Source organism: Gymnodraco acuticeps, unplaced genomic scaffold (assembly GCF_902827175.1).
Source record: "Gymnodraco acuticeps unplaced genomic scaffold, fGymAcu1.1, whole genome shotgun sequence".
Taxonomy (NCBI): domain Eukaryota; kingdom Metazoa; phylum Chordata; class Actinopteri; order Perciformes; family Bathydraconidae; genus Gymnodraco; species Gymnodraco acuticeps.
The window spans coordinates 637,898-652,099 of NW_022990126.1; the positions used below are offsets into that span (position 1 = coordinate 637,898).

The window sequence follows — 14,202 nt, forward strand, 5'->3', positions numbered from 1 at the left end:
AAGTGCTTCGTTAATAGTTCTATCGCTCGAAGTGGAGTCGAAAGAGATGAGTTTTCAGTTTGCGCCGGAAGATGTGCAAGCTATCTGCCGTCCTGATGTCAATGGGGAGCTCATTCCACCATCCTGGAGCCAGGACAGCAAACCCACGTGTTTTCGCCGATGGGAACTTGGGTCCCACTCGCAGCGAGGGCGCAGCGAGTCGTTTGGCTGATGCAGAGCGTAGTGCACGCGCTGGGGTGTACGGTTTAACCATGTCCTGGATGTACGAGGGGCCAGATCCATTCGCAGCATGGTAAGCAAGTACTAGTGTCTTGAAGTGGATTCTAGCAGTTACCGGAAGCCAGTGAAGGGCGGAGTGGTGTGGGAACATTTAGGAAGGTTGAAGACCAGACGAGCCGCTGCATTCTGGATGAGCTGCAGAGGTCGGATGGCACATGCAGGTAGACCAGCCAGGAGGGAGTTGCAGTAGTCTAGGCGTGAGATGATGAGAGCCTGGACCAGAACCTGCGTCACTTTCTGTGTCAGCTGGGGACGTATCTTCCTGATGTTGTAAAGCGTGTATCTGCAGCAACGGGTTGTAGCAGCTATGTTTGCAGTGAAGGACAGGTTGTTATCTAGGGTCACACCCAGATTCCTTGCAGTCTGAGTCGGGGAAACAACAGAGGTGCCGATGTTGATTGTTAGGTCAAGAGTGGGAAAATCTTTTCCCGGAAGGAAGAGCAGCTCAGTCTTGTCAAGGTTGAGCTTGAGGTGATGAGCAGACATCCACTGAGAGATGTCAGCTAGACAAGCAGAGATGCGTGCGACGACCTGGGTCTCTGAGCGGGGAAAGGACAGCATTAATTGGGTGTCGTCAGCGTAGCAGTGGTAAGAAAAACCATGCGGGCTAATGACTGATCCGAGTGAGTTTGTGTACAGGGAGAAGAGGAGGGGACCAAGAACAGAGCCCTGAGGGACCCCTGTAGTTAATTGACAAGGGTCGGACTCAGACCCTCTCCAAGTCACCCTGTAGGTACGGTCTTTCAGATATGAAGTGAGGAGGGAAAGTGCAGAGCCAGAAACTCCAAGTTTTTGGAGAGTGCGAAGGAGGATCTGATGATTCACCGTGTCGAATGCAGCAGACAGGTCCAACAGGATGATGACAGAGGAGAGGGATGCAGTTTTGGCAGTGTGCAGTTCCTCCGTGACAGCAATGAGAGCAGTTTCTGTGGAGTGACCTGCCTTGAAACCAGACTGGTGCGGATCCAGAAGGTTATTCTGATGGAGATAACAGGAAAGTTGTTTAAAGACAGCGCGTGATTTAGACAGGAACGGGAGGAGAGAGACAGGCCTGTAGTTTATAACATCAGACGGGTTGAGAGTGGGTTTCTTTAGGAGAGGGTTTACTCTTGCCTCCTTGAGACTGTTTGGAAAGTGACCAGAAGTTAGAGAAGTGTTGATGAAATGGGTGAGAAACGGTAGAATATCAGGAGCGATAGTCTGAAGGAGGTTTGAAGGGATAGGGTCCAGAGGACAGGTGGTAGGGCGGGCAGAGGTAATGAGGGTAAGAACCTCACTTGGAGAGAGAGGGGAAAAGGAGGTTAGTGTGTTGGTGGAAGGAGGGTCTGGTGACCCAGCGGTGAGTAAAGGTGAGTCAGAAAAAGAAGAGTGAATATCATCAACCTTTTTTTCAAAGTGGGTAACAAAGTCGCTTGACAGAAGTGAGGAGGGGGGAGGGGCTTTTGGAGGGTCCAAGAGGGTGGAGAAGATGGAAAATATTTTTTTAGGATTAGAATAGGAAGATTGGATCTTATCTTGAAAGAAAGTGCTTTTTGCCTGAGAGATCGAAGCAAAGAAAGAGGAGAGGAGAGCCTGATAGGTTAGGAGGTCGTCACGGTGTTTGGATTTCCACCGTTTCCGCTCTGCTGCCCTAAGGACGGTTCTATTAGCACGCAGTGCATCATTTAGCCAGGGAGCAGGAGGGGACTGACGAGCCTGCCGAGATGTGAGAGGACAGAGAGAGTCCAGAGTGGATGAGAGAGTAGAGAGGAGAGTTTCTGCAGCAGAGTTTGAAGGCAGGAGTTGGAACGAGTCAGAGGAAGGGAGGGCTGAGAGCACCGACGAGGGAAAGGTAGAGGGGGAGAGGGAACGAAGGTTACGGCGGACAAGTGCAGGATGAGAAGAGATTAGTTTGTTATGTTTGGAAAGGGGTAGAGAGAATTAAATGAAGAAGTGATCGGATGTGTGGAGCGGGTTTACAGAGAGGTTAGAAGTAGCGCAGTTCCTTGAGAATATGAGATCAAGGACATTGCCAGCTTTATGAGTCGGTGGGGATGGAGACAGTGAGAATGCAAAGGCGGTTAACAGGGATGTTAGTTCGTCTATCTTCCCTGTCTGGAGGTTGAAGTCTCCGAGAAGTACAGCGGGAGGGCCAGTTTCAGGGATGAGTGAGAGGAGATTATCTAATTCCTCCAAGAAGTCCCCCAAGGCGCCTGGTGGACGGTAGAGAACAACAATGGTTAACTGTATAGGATGGGTTACTGTGACGGCATGGAATTCAAAGGTGGAAGGAGTGAAGTTAGGTAGCTTGAAGAGGGAAAAGCTCCATTTGGGAGAGAGCAGGAGACCAGTGCCACCTCCTCTGCCAGTTGGTCTGGGTGTATGGGAGAAGGAATATGCAGTGGAGAGAGCTGCTGGGGTGGATGTGTTGGATGGAGTAATCCAGGTCTCAGTGAGAGCAAGGAAATCCAGAGACTGCAGGGAGGCGTAGCCAGAGATGAAGTCAGCCTTAGAAACAGCTGACTGGCAATTCCACAGGCCACCTGAAACTAGATGTTGGATCTCAGTGTAGCATGTGGGATAGATGAGAGCAGGCCGGTTATATCGATTAGGAGATACACAGGGCCAGTGATAATTGCGAGAAGACACATGAACAGGAATGGAGAAAATACACATGATTATAGCATGAGGGGCTAGAAAACTAAAGAAAAGAGAAATAAGACACCAGCTCAATCAGAGTAGGATTTGCCTCCTCTTTGCCTCCCTCGTGACTCTAATGTCTTTGTCAGTCTTACTCCCGTAGGACTCTAATGTCTTTGTCAGTCTTCGGCTGTCTGACGCTTAAGCTGACGCTCCAGGAAAGAGCTACCTAAAATGGACGCCTGATTGCTGAGTTCTCACAGCTGTAGGGCCACGCCCCTCTAATTAGTTAACTATCTACAGCTGATGGGCGACAGTAGACTGGCCCTGCCTATATTGTAATGCAGGCTTGAGTGCTGAGACCTGTGTAGCAGGTTTCGCCTGAGCAGATCTGAGATTTAAAATCTCTCAAAAGCGCCGTTTTAGCTACAATAACTTCCTACCCAAGTACAGCCGCAAGCACAGGTATACACTCCCATACAGCATCAACAAAAGGGACAATGGAGAGGAAAGCAACGATCAAGAGGAAGAAGGGATGATGGCTGCTTCATATGTGGAGATTGTAGACATCTGGCCAGAGATTGCCCAACTCAGCAATATCCACCACAAGGTAGCACCTCACAATACAGAGGAGAACCAGTGTTAGATATTAGAAATATTGAGGCGGAAGCATATGCCAGGGCCATGACGAATATTTCTGTTGGATCAGGTGATTGGGTAAATGTAAAAATCCACAAGATGAACTTGTTGCAACCTGTATGGAGTGGACCATGGGAAGTTGTAGAACGCACTGCAGATGCGCTCTGGATCAAAGTTAAAAAAGGAACATGTTGGCACCCACTTACACATTGTGTAGCCGTACCGCCACCTTTCCTGTAACGGCACGGCAGTTAGAACTGATTTTGGAAAACTGGTACAAAACAATAAGGAATTTAATTTTTTTTACAACGACAGCACCAGGAGATGAGTAAACTCAAGAATCTGTAGAGTGTAAATACATTGAGAAAAACACATTTTACACTCTAACTGTTTGCACATCATAGACAAGGAATTTAGACAATATAAATAAATGTTCAGCAAAAGTAATAAGTATAATGGAAAGTAGACATAGGCCTACACTTGAGTCAAATTTCATTACTGTGATCTGATTAGTGTGCTCTGCAGGTTTACTATTGTTCTAAGTAACAGTGGGATTTAAAATATTGGAGAAAATATGGAGATGTTCTTTCGTAGTATGTGGAATATGTGATGCTGGAAACATGTAAGTATTTCAGAGTTGTGTTGGGTAAATATGTAGCAATGGATGAAACCATTTTTAGAGTGAGTTTTTGTAATATCATTAGTAGACATTAATTATGTTGTTTAGATGACATTTAACAACTAAGACATATAGTATGATTAGAAAGAGACAGAGTGGAAAGGGTTGGATTTATTTAACCTCAGTGTGCTAGACTTCTTATAGGTAATGCGTCCCGAGACCTGGACTCCCCCTCTGAGTTAGAAAGGCTACGATCCCGACCCTCCAAGCAGACAAAAGACCTAACCCAACAGGAGACTCCTCCTTCTCCATCAAACAGACAGAGAACCAGAGTTGAAACAACAACAACAACAACAACAACAACAAGACTACATCCAGAACTGCAGCCAGAACTATCTCCACCTGTGGCATCCAGAACCAAACAGCATGCTGACATACAGAGAGATACTCTCATCAGCCCCTCAGACAGGGCATGAAGTTCCAAGCTGAGCCACGAGATTTGGCACAAGAGCAAAGTGTGGGACATGAGAGCAGAATCCGCCCTCCATAAGAACAGCAGAGAGACTCTAAAGGCGGAGATGAAATGCAAAGCAGTGCAACAACAGTGGCATGATGGGGGCTGCAGATGTAACTGGGCCAATGGCTGCCTAAAAGAGTTACAGCGGATGGATTCAACAGCTGATGGACTGAAGAGAAGACAGAATCAGAGGAGTTGGCATGGTCGATTAGAAGTGAGGAGGTCGGGGTCACGACTTGAGAAAAACAGGGGAGGCGAAAAGGAGAACGGGAATGAGTGAGTTTACACATAAACACACTTATTCACAAAACGCACATTTAAATAACTTGAATTAACTTCATAAATACGTAAAGACAGAAAGATTTATTAACCATGAATTAATCAATTGGTAAATTAAAAATAGCAGTAAAGAGGAAACTATTAAAGTAAAATGAGAATCATACTAAAACACACTGAGGGATAAAGGGGGAGACATGACAGAGTAGAACCATATTCTTCAATATTTTCATCATGTTAACAAATCATTCTTTAACCTCTTAAACCCGGCCCCCGTCCCCCCCCCCCCCCCCCCCCCCGATACCGGGCGGAAAAACACGTCAATGCAGGAGACAGCGTCTGGGGGCTTCTTAATATTTAAAAACCTATGAATGTCTTATGCTCAAATAACGGGAAAAAACTCAGCAACCTAATGATATGAGCCATTTTTACCGAAACCAAACACAAGTCTCACAAGAAGCGTTAGCATTAGCCCTTAGTGAAAACAGGCTGATGCTACTTCCGGTGCTAACTAGCAAAAACGATCTTTAAAACTTAATATGTTCTGCACAAACTGCATATCAGCTGAAAGCTGATACTCCACAGATTATTTGTATATAAGTATCATCACTGTAGGACACAAACTCACTGAGATAGCAGCCAGAACAGAGCAAGAAAACAACAACAGTGTTCTAAAGCATAACAATAATTATGTCTTACCGTTGTTGTTTTGTGATCAAAAGTCGTGTTCAAGGGAATAAAAACGCTGCTCAAGGTTAATCCAATGTCTCTTAGTCACTTTAGAATTGTTCCTGATAATCCATCATTACATTCATGGCCGCATCGTAGGTATAACGTTTTGCAGTCCGGGTTTAGGTTTTCTCACGTGCTGTTTACGCAAGCCTCTCTCTCCTTGACGTAAGTGTAAAGCGGGATTTACTAACCCCCTCTCGATTCTATTGGCTCCAAAGTTTCAAAAAAGGTGTCAATCACCCAAATCGACCTATGGGTTCCAGAGATAGGATCCTGCGTAGTATGAATAATGCCAGTAGCAGCTGCTTTACGCACAGACATAGCAGAAGCAGCCGCACAACCGCTCCAGCACAGCAGCAACGAACACAGCGAACAGAGAACACAGCGAACGGAGAACACAGAGACAACAGCAGGCAACCCTGATTATGAACTTCTGGAAAGGTATGTACTCTCTCTGTTTGTATCTATTAGTTGTGTATTTGGTGTAATCTATAGTAATTCCACACTCGCAAAATACAAAATGGACGCCGCTTTGTTGTTGTAGCGTTATCGTTCCGTGAGAAACTAAAACAATGGCAACATCATGTTGGTGAACGTATAAATAGATTAATTGTATTTCGTGACTATAACACGGCAGTATATAAATAAAGCTGTATTGTATATCAACCCAATATATATATATATATATATATATATATATATATATATATATATATAGCCTACTGTTATTCCACACACGCCAAATGGATGCTGTTTTGTAGTTCTACAGACATTGACTATTAGCAGATTATAAATAAAGCTGTATTGTATATCAGTCTATATATATATATATATATATATATATACTATAGCGTGTGTGAAATAACAGTATACATATATATATATATATATATATATATATATATATACTATAGCGTGTATGAAATAACAGTATATATATGTATACGGTTATTTCACACACGCTATAGTATATATATATATATGAAATAACAGTATACACACATATATATATATATATATATATATTATGGCCGGGACTCGATTAAAAAAATGAATCTAATTAATTAGAGGCTTTGTAATTAATTAATCGAAATTAATCGCATTTTTAATCACATATAAATATTTGACCTAAGAACAGTGAGTAGCAATTTTTTTCACATGGATTTTAGTATACCATTAGGCGCATTCACACCGCAGTACTTTTCCCACAAAGGTTCATGAGAATTTAGTTCATGAGAACTCTTTGAACCTGGGGGTGGATTAGGCAAATTAAGCCGCTGACGTCACTTCTTCTTCTTCTGCTTTGGGTTTACTGGCAGGCCGCAAACCACTTCACGGCGTATACTGCCGCCCAAAGTCCCCGGCCGGAAGTCCCCGAAGTTGGGGACTGGCTTCAGTAGAAGCTGCTGGGAGTCCCAGCAGCCTTCCGAGTAAATCGCCAGAACGCCGACACCTCCTCATCTCCACCGCTCCCATGTTTTATTTTGTGTTGCCATAAGTTAGTCTCTCTGCGTTTCTGCGCTGGGCTAATGCTAATAATGCTAATGCGAGGATAATAAAATGGCGGCTTCACAAAACTTTTTGGGAGTTTTACGGGGCGTGGTTTGCAATCCGCCCAGCCAATCAGAAATATAGCTCTTTTCTCACAAGAGAGCCGTACGAAAGTCCCTGCTCTCTAGCAGCTCTCTGCTCTCTAGCAGGGACTTTTGTGGGGGTAAAAAGGTTCTCATGAACTAATTTTAGTACCGGCTCTTTTTGGTGTGAACGCGATAAAAGAGGGTAACGTCCACGCTAGCTGCTATATGTTTTGCATTGAGGTGATACTTGAGGCTTGATGTGCTGCGGTGATATGCGAATTCCTTTTTGCATAATTTGCACACAACCGTGCTCTTATCGACGCTTCCATCCGTCCGTTTTTTAAAACAACATTTCCCACTGTTGTTCACTGTGGTTTGTTGTTGTCTGAAGTCATGAACGTTAGTTGGTGCTCCAGTATAATCGGTACGCCTGAAACTCATCCAGTGAGAAACGTTCCGCGGTGCAAAAATAAGTGCGATTAAAATGCGTTAATTTTTATAACGCGTTAATTGTTGTGTAATTAATTAATCTTAATTAACGCGTTAAAGTCCCGTCCCTAATATATATATGTATACTGTTATTTCACACACGCTAAATGGAAGAATTATTTCTGATTTGAGTTACATTTTTGAAAGAATAATCCAGTGAAGTAATCAAAGTTTTTTCCACATTTGTTTTCACAGTGATGAAAACAAGTATTAAATGGCTTCTGTATCACAGCCATCAACATCTGCCTCATCCGAGCTACGACGTGCATCAGATCAGCATGCAGTTGCCCCCGAGCCATCAACATCCAAGCTACGCCGCCGGACGTCTGCACCAGTACTAACTCAGCCTCCCTCTGCATCTTCTGATTCAGTGGACAGACTGTCAGGAGGAAAGTGAAACGGGCTGGTGTGTGGAGGACTAAGGTTGTTACCGTTCCTGACGCTGTGATGGGCTGCGTGGATGTGTCCGATGCTTTGATTGGGTACTACAGTGTTCACCACAAAACCATGAAATGGTACAAGACCTTTTTTTTTACCATTTTCTGGACATTGCAGTGGTGAACAGCTTCCTTCTCCACAAGGAGCTGCACAAGATGAGGGGTGACCCTGGCAGGACGAAGCCACACACCCAGAAGTCCTTCAGGGAGCAGCTTGCTGCAGACATGAGGGGTGAAGTCCCTGCAGCACCACCACCACCCCCCCCCCCCCCCATCATCACTCGTATGCATTCCCAAGTATTATGGGGAAGATGCCACCGCGCTCAGGAGGTGCTCTGATGCTGGCAACACAACGGTGAAGACCTATCTACTGCACTAAGTGCCTGGTGCCTCAATTCAAAAACACTAAACACATTCAGGTTGTGTACATTTTTTCTTTTTTGCCAGTATTTACAAAAAAAATGCTCGTGGTGTTATTTCGGTTTTAGTGTCGTTTTTTTGTGTTATTTTTTAAATAAATCTGCTCAAGACAAGAGACAAGTGTATCCTATGTTTCCTAATTGTTATTGTGTAAGTAAACCTTCCTAACCTTCCTGTTTTTTTTTAAACAGTTGTATTTGGATGGAATGATTACCTGTAGTGATAATAAAATAATTTTTACAGTATGGTACCTGAAAAAGGTCAAATGGCACTGATGGTATCCAAATGTGCCCAAATGTGCCCAAAGGTCAGTCCGCCTGGACTACTTTTAGCTAAACCTCTCTAAAAAGGTCAAATTTAACTTGTTTTGCCTCAATCTTGATACAGGGTACTTATTATATGTTATACTTTGGATTCCTAAAGCTTTTAGTCTACTATCCCATCATTCAAGGGTAGTTTTCACTATAAGTAATGTTTGTTTTTTTAGGCGGGGGTAAGAATTTACCTTTTTTTACTATGTTCCATCTGAATTTACTCTGACTGAGAAATATCTATATTGATTCTGACACTTCTACATCCAACTCACAGATGTAACCTTGCTTTGATAAAATAAATTATTCATATAACCCTTTTAGAAGTTAAGTTATAGTCATTTGTTTTGGGCATAGCATTTTCGAGCCTGAAACCTTAAAAACAGGCTCAGGGCTTAAGAGGTTAAGAGATTTGTATTCACGTGTGAATAAAGAAGTGATCTCATTTGTTACAATATTGATCACCATTAAAAGGATAGTTTTAGGAACCACTCTATAAGACAAATATTTATTTGTATGGATAATGTTAAAGGGAGAGCTGGTGCCAAGCCACATATAAAATTCCAATCTAAAGTATTTATTTCACCATTGTAGCATAGTTATTACCATAGGAGGGCTTTAAGATGGAAATATAAAATGACTTCTGTTTTAAATCCTTGATAAAGGAGGGAGTAATTGTTGCATGTTCGGACACCCAAGGTTCCACACACTGCTAAAGAGTTTAACATTGTTTTTTAGGTGGACCAGAATTGAAGATGAGCTATGAAATGCATAGCAGAGCTACACAGATCCTAGTAATGTTTTGACACAAGATAATAGTGATGTACACAAGTTTCTGAAATAGATCTATTAGACATTTTAAGACTACTTAGGTGTAAATTAATTGCAGTAGTAGTACTATAAGGAAGTGAGTTTTGTACCAAGTTTCAGGAAAGGTGGGAGGCAGAAGTCCCAATGAAAAGTTAGAACCATCTTGAAAATCATAGTTGAAATCGTGAATGAATAAGGAATGGCGCTCCGCATATGATATATTTTTGTAGATAAAGGGTACGAAAAGACTCTGCAGAGCACGACATGGCCAAAAGACCGAGACCAAATGACCTTTGACCCTGACTGACAGTGTGACAAAAGCACTGTCCATGACTGACTCTGGGGTGTACCTGACCAAACCTGACGTGACAACCAGACGGTGTGAGTGTGAATGGATGCCGGCATGTGATCAGTGTAACTGCATGATTCTAAAACAATAACTAACCAAGCATGTTTTTGGACTAACATATTATTTTGGAGCTCCAAGGGAAACGAGAGGTTTCCTAAAATTCCACAAAAATGGAAACCGCACATGTGACCCATTTCTAATCTACTTGATATTTTACTCCCACAGGAGTTGGCGGTTTGCAAATGTCAAACTCAAACTAAAATCTGAAGGACAGAGAGAAACACTTCTTTTCACTGAAGTGTTTACTGTGGAAATAATGATAATGAATGTAAAATTGTAAATAATGTTCGTTATGTCCCTAACCAATATTTACCTGACAGTTTTTTGTTCCCCTCCCCATTACAGGGTTTTGTTACACATGAGTTCATGTGTAAAAAGGGGGGAGTGTGTATAATGTATAATGTCAACATGGCTGTAAAATTCACAATTTAAATTGTTCTTTTAAGGATTGACAGAAACCTTGCGCCCTAACCCATATGTTCAAACTGAGCATTGAATGATAGTTTTATAATTAACCTGGGGATAAGATACTGTTTGATGAATGCTGACATGTTTCTAAATATTGATTGAATTATAACAGGTAACACAGAAGCAGTGGCCAAGGGGCTACTGTGAGAGATGTAATTCCAGAATAGAATACCGAAGAAGTTGACCTGTGATAATGAAACAATTTTGTAATATTTTAACAGATATTAGAGTAACTGAGGTTTGAAATGTAGAAAGAACATATTACAGTTAAGTTAAGCTAAAACATAGTAATGTAATGAGACCGAATTTAATTTAGACAACATCTTGTAACTAGCCTGTTAAAGAATTAGAAGTAAAAGCCATAGACTTTATTGTTTAGTTCATTATGGGGATATACATTTAACTTAAATTCATAATAGAAAGACATTTGATGACGGTATGTTGGAATTCTGTATTCATTTTTCAGCTTGATAATAGACAGGTAGAAGCCGTATTGCCAGGTGCAATCGATGGGATTTCTGCACACGATCCAAGCAGAGAATGACGTACCTTACAGGACAGATACACTCAGGAAATCATTCACTCTGACAGCATCATGACTTTAGTTGTTTTTGAATCCATAATGAAATTGTATTACATAACGTTAGTGTGTGTCTTTACCACAAACAGGAAGAGTTCATTGTTATATTTAGATTTGAGAAAGATTACAAGGATTTTTATTTAGTTCACCATGAAGATGTTTTTTGTTTGTAACATATGCCCAGTAGTAAGATTCAAATATCAACAGGTTCTGAATTATTATTCCTCTGTCCCACAACCAACAAGAATGTGGATGGGGAGAACTATATCTACTAGAACCAGCAGAGATTCATAAATTACACCAGAGACACAGTAAAAGTAAATAAAGAGTAATATTTAGCTATTTTCAGATAGTTTAATCCTTCTTATACTTTGTAAAAGAACAACTGCCTTTACACCAGATACAGTAAGAAGATGATTTATGATGTGAAAGGAGGGAGTTAGACGTTTTCCATACCAAGCTAATTGCTGCTATTTTACAAAGTGAAATTAAAGGTTTAAGCTAGAAGTTATGCACAAATGAAAAACTTCATATTTATGATGAATATGTATTCTTATTTGTATTTTTTTTACTTTTATGAGTTATGTACCATGCAATGTTCGGATGAAGAACTAATTGATTTCAATATTATTTACATACCTTAAAGGGTATGTAAGGAGGGATTGTTATAAATTAAAATCAATGTTGATATGGCGTAATTTGAATTAAATACACTATTTAATTTAAATCAGTTTTATTCAGAAAAACCGGAAGTTCACTAACTATTAACTTAATACTTTTATTCTGAAAATTATTCACTTCCGGTTAGCATTAGCATGTGGCGAAATGCTGCATTTTCAAACCGTGAATCAAAGGTGAAATGACATGTGATATTGTACACTGAGCACACTGGGTTTAGCAATCATTTATTGCCGCTGAATAACGTTTATTAGGGAATGTTTAAATAACCACAGACACCAGAATGATATAATTTAACAACAGAAAAAGGCAGGAATTGCATTGGACCCGCCCCCGACGACGCCGGCCAATAGGAGATTACCTCAGATGACAACAGGAAGAACAAGCCAAGAATTGACCTCTTCTACCTGCTGACCTGGACTGACCGGTCGGATGAGAAGAGCGCCTCCAATCGCACATTTCATTTTGTACACCACCGCATCTTTTGTGTAATTAAATGCTGTTAACTTTTATAAGTTTCCCTTGACTCTTTTCAGTCTCTCCTGCCTTCAGGGTTCTAGAATACACTAACACTCTGCATCAGTGAGAAAACCCTCTCAACATTTGCATTGTGAGAGGAAAGTCCAAAGACAAACTGTGCAATCTTCAGTAGTTCTGAGTAACATTTGTATTATGGTAGCAGAACACATAGAGCTCAAAGGGAGCAAAACACTGGGTTTACATGGGCCGAAAACTGCAGACAGAAGCTGCGCTAGCATGGTGGCTCTCGCCTTTGGCTTCTTTGGCATTGAGTCCAAAAAAGACCCCTGCTGCTGTGCTGCACTTTGTGCCCCCGATTGGAACCTATGTCTATTTCAAGCCTTATCTGTCTTTAAGGGTTACATGTGGTTGATGGGCTGCTTTGGCCGGCTCAGAGGCAGGAACCGCCACGCCGTGTCCTTTGTCGTTGCAAAACTGCCCTGCCTCTGACCCGTCCAACTCATACTTACCTGGCAGGGGAGATACCATGATCACCAAGGTGGTTCACCCAGGGCGAGGCTCGGCCATTGCACCCCGGCTATGCTGACCGCTGTGAATTCCCCAAATGTGGGAATCTCGACTGCATAATTTGTGGTAGTGGGGGACTGCGTTCGCGCTCTCCCCTGATTATAGTGTTGAAGAAAAGGTCAAAGACAACCTGGCTACAGCTTGCATGTGTGGCGGCTACTTTGCTCCAGGAAAGACTTTCTGGTGCCAATGTCCTCCCCAGAGCGTGTCCTTGCTTTGGGCTCGAAATATCTCTGTCCCTTGCAGTGAGCCTCACTCTGCGTGCCACGCTCCAGAGCCAAGGCAAGTTCAATGTGTCACCTTTGGCATTGAGTCCAAAAAAGATCCGCTGCAGATGTGCTGCAGTTTCTGCCCTCAATTGAAACCATCTGTTTTGGTTTCGAGATGCGTCTTTGTTTGTTTTTCCACCAGGCAGGAGATGGGTGCACCGTTCCCGGAGGCGCTGCAATACCGGGTCGATGCGTGGAGTGAACTGGGCAAGCCCCTCTTTCAGCTCCCAGTGCTAAAAATCCATTTAATATATAGTCCCCGTATAGGGGACGTATCAGATATTAAACTGATACTACACTTGATCTTAGCCAAAAGGCCGAGAAGCGATGACCCTTAACGTTTGCTGCGGGAGACGGACTCGTTGCGCAGTCGCCGCAGGTCTTGGTGCGGCTCTTTTGACCTGGCGTAACCGAGGCGCTGGGTAGCTTGGATCGCCCAGGTGCTAACGACTGCTCTTGTCTTTCTCAAACTCAGAATGCTCAGCCAAATGGCCAAGCCTACCAAAAATAGGTTGAACTCGTAGGTGTTCCTCTCCACGGAAGTCTTTAGTAAAAGGCGAAAGACTTATACGCTTTGAAGAGAAACCAGAGTAATTGTGGAGGCTGTCCTCGAGAACAGACACCACCATAGTTGTCCCAGTCCAAGCCCTCGCGGTGACCCTCACTTGGCACTTCCACATCCCAGGCCACACCCTTTCCCCCAGCTGCGCTAGCATGGTTCGTGGCTCTCACCTGTGGCTTCTTTGGCATTGAGTCCAAAAAAGACCCCTGCTGCTGTGCTGCACTTTGTGCTGCACTTTGTGCCCCCGGTTGGAACCTATCTCTTTAGTAATACGCTTGAGTTGTGTGGCATGTTATACGTGCTGACTCCGCGGCATTAGAAAACACTAGTTTGATGCTAAACATCAAATCCATTTAAGGGAGGAACACTAGAATGTCTTTACGGATATAGATCTTATAATGAAATATAGAGGCATGGTTGCTTGAAAAACAGTCTTTGTTGGCTGAACTTTTCGCCTCAACTGC

The 14,202-nt window shown here is 42.7% G+C and overlaps 2 non-coding genes and 1 pseudogene across 2 annotated transcripts; 1 reads left to right on the forward strand and 2 right to left on the reverse strand.

Moving 5' to 3' along the window:
- Nucleotides 1-12,841: 12,841 nt before the first annotated feature.
- LOC117546509 lies at nt 12,842-13,005 on the forward strand. The gene has a single exon (XR_004569024.1). It is a non-coding gene; the product is annotated as a U1 spliceosomal RNA (small nuclear RNA).
- Nucleotides 13,006-13,324: 319 nt separating this feature from the next.
- Nucleotides 13,325-13,505, reverse strand: LOC117546497 (annotated as a pseudogene).
- Nucleotides 13,506-13,653: 148 nt separating this feature from the next.
- On the reverse strand, nt 13,654-13,770 carry LOC117546504. The gene has a single exon (XR_004569019.1). It is a non-coding gene; the product is annotated as a U5 spliceosomal RNA (small nuclear RNA).
- Between the last annotated feature and the right edge of the window lie 432 nt (nt 13,771-14,202).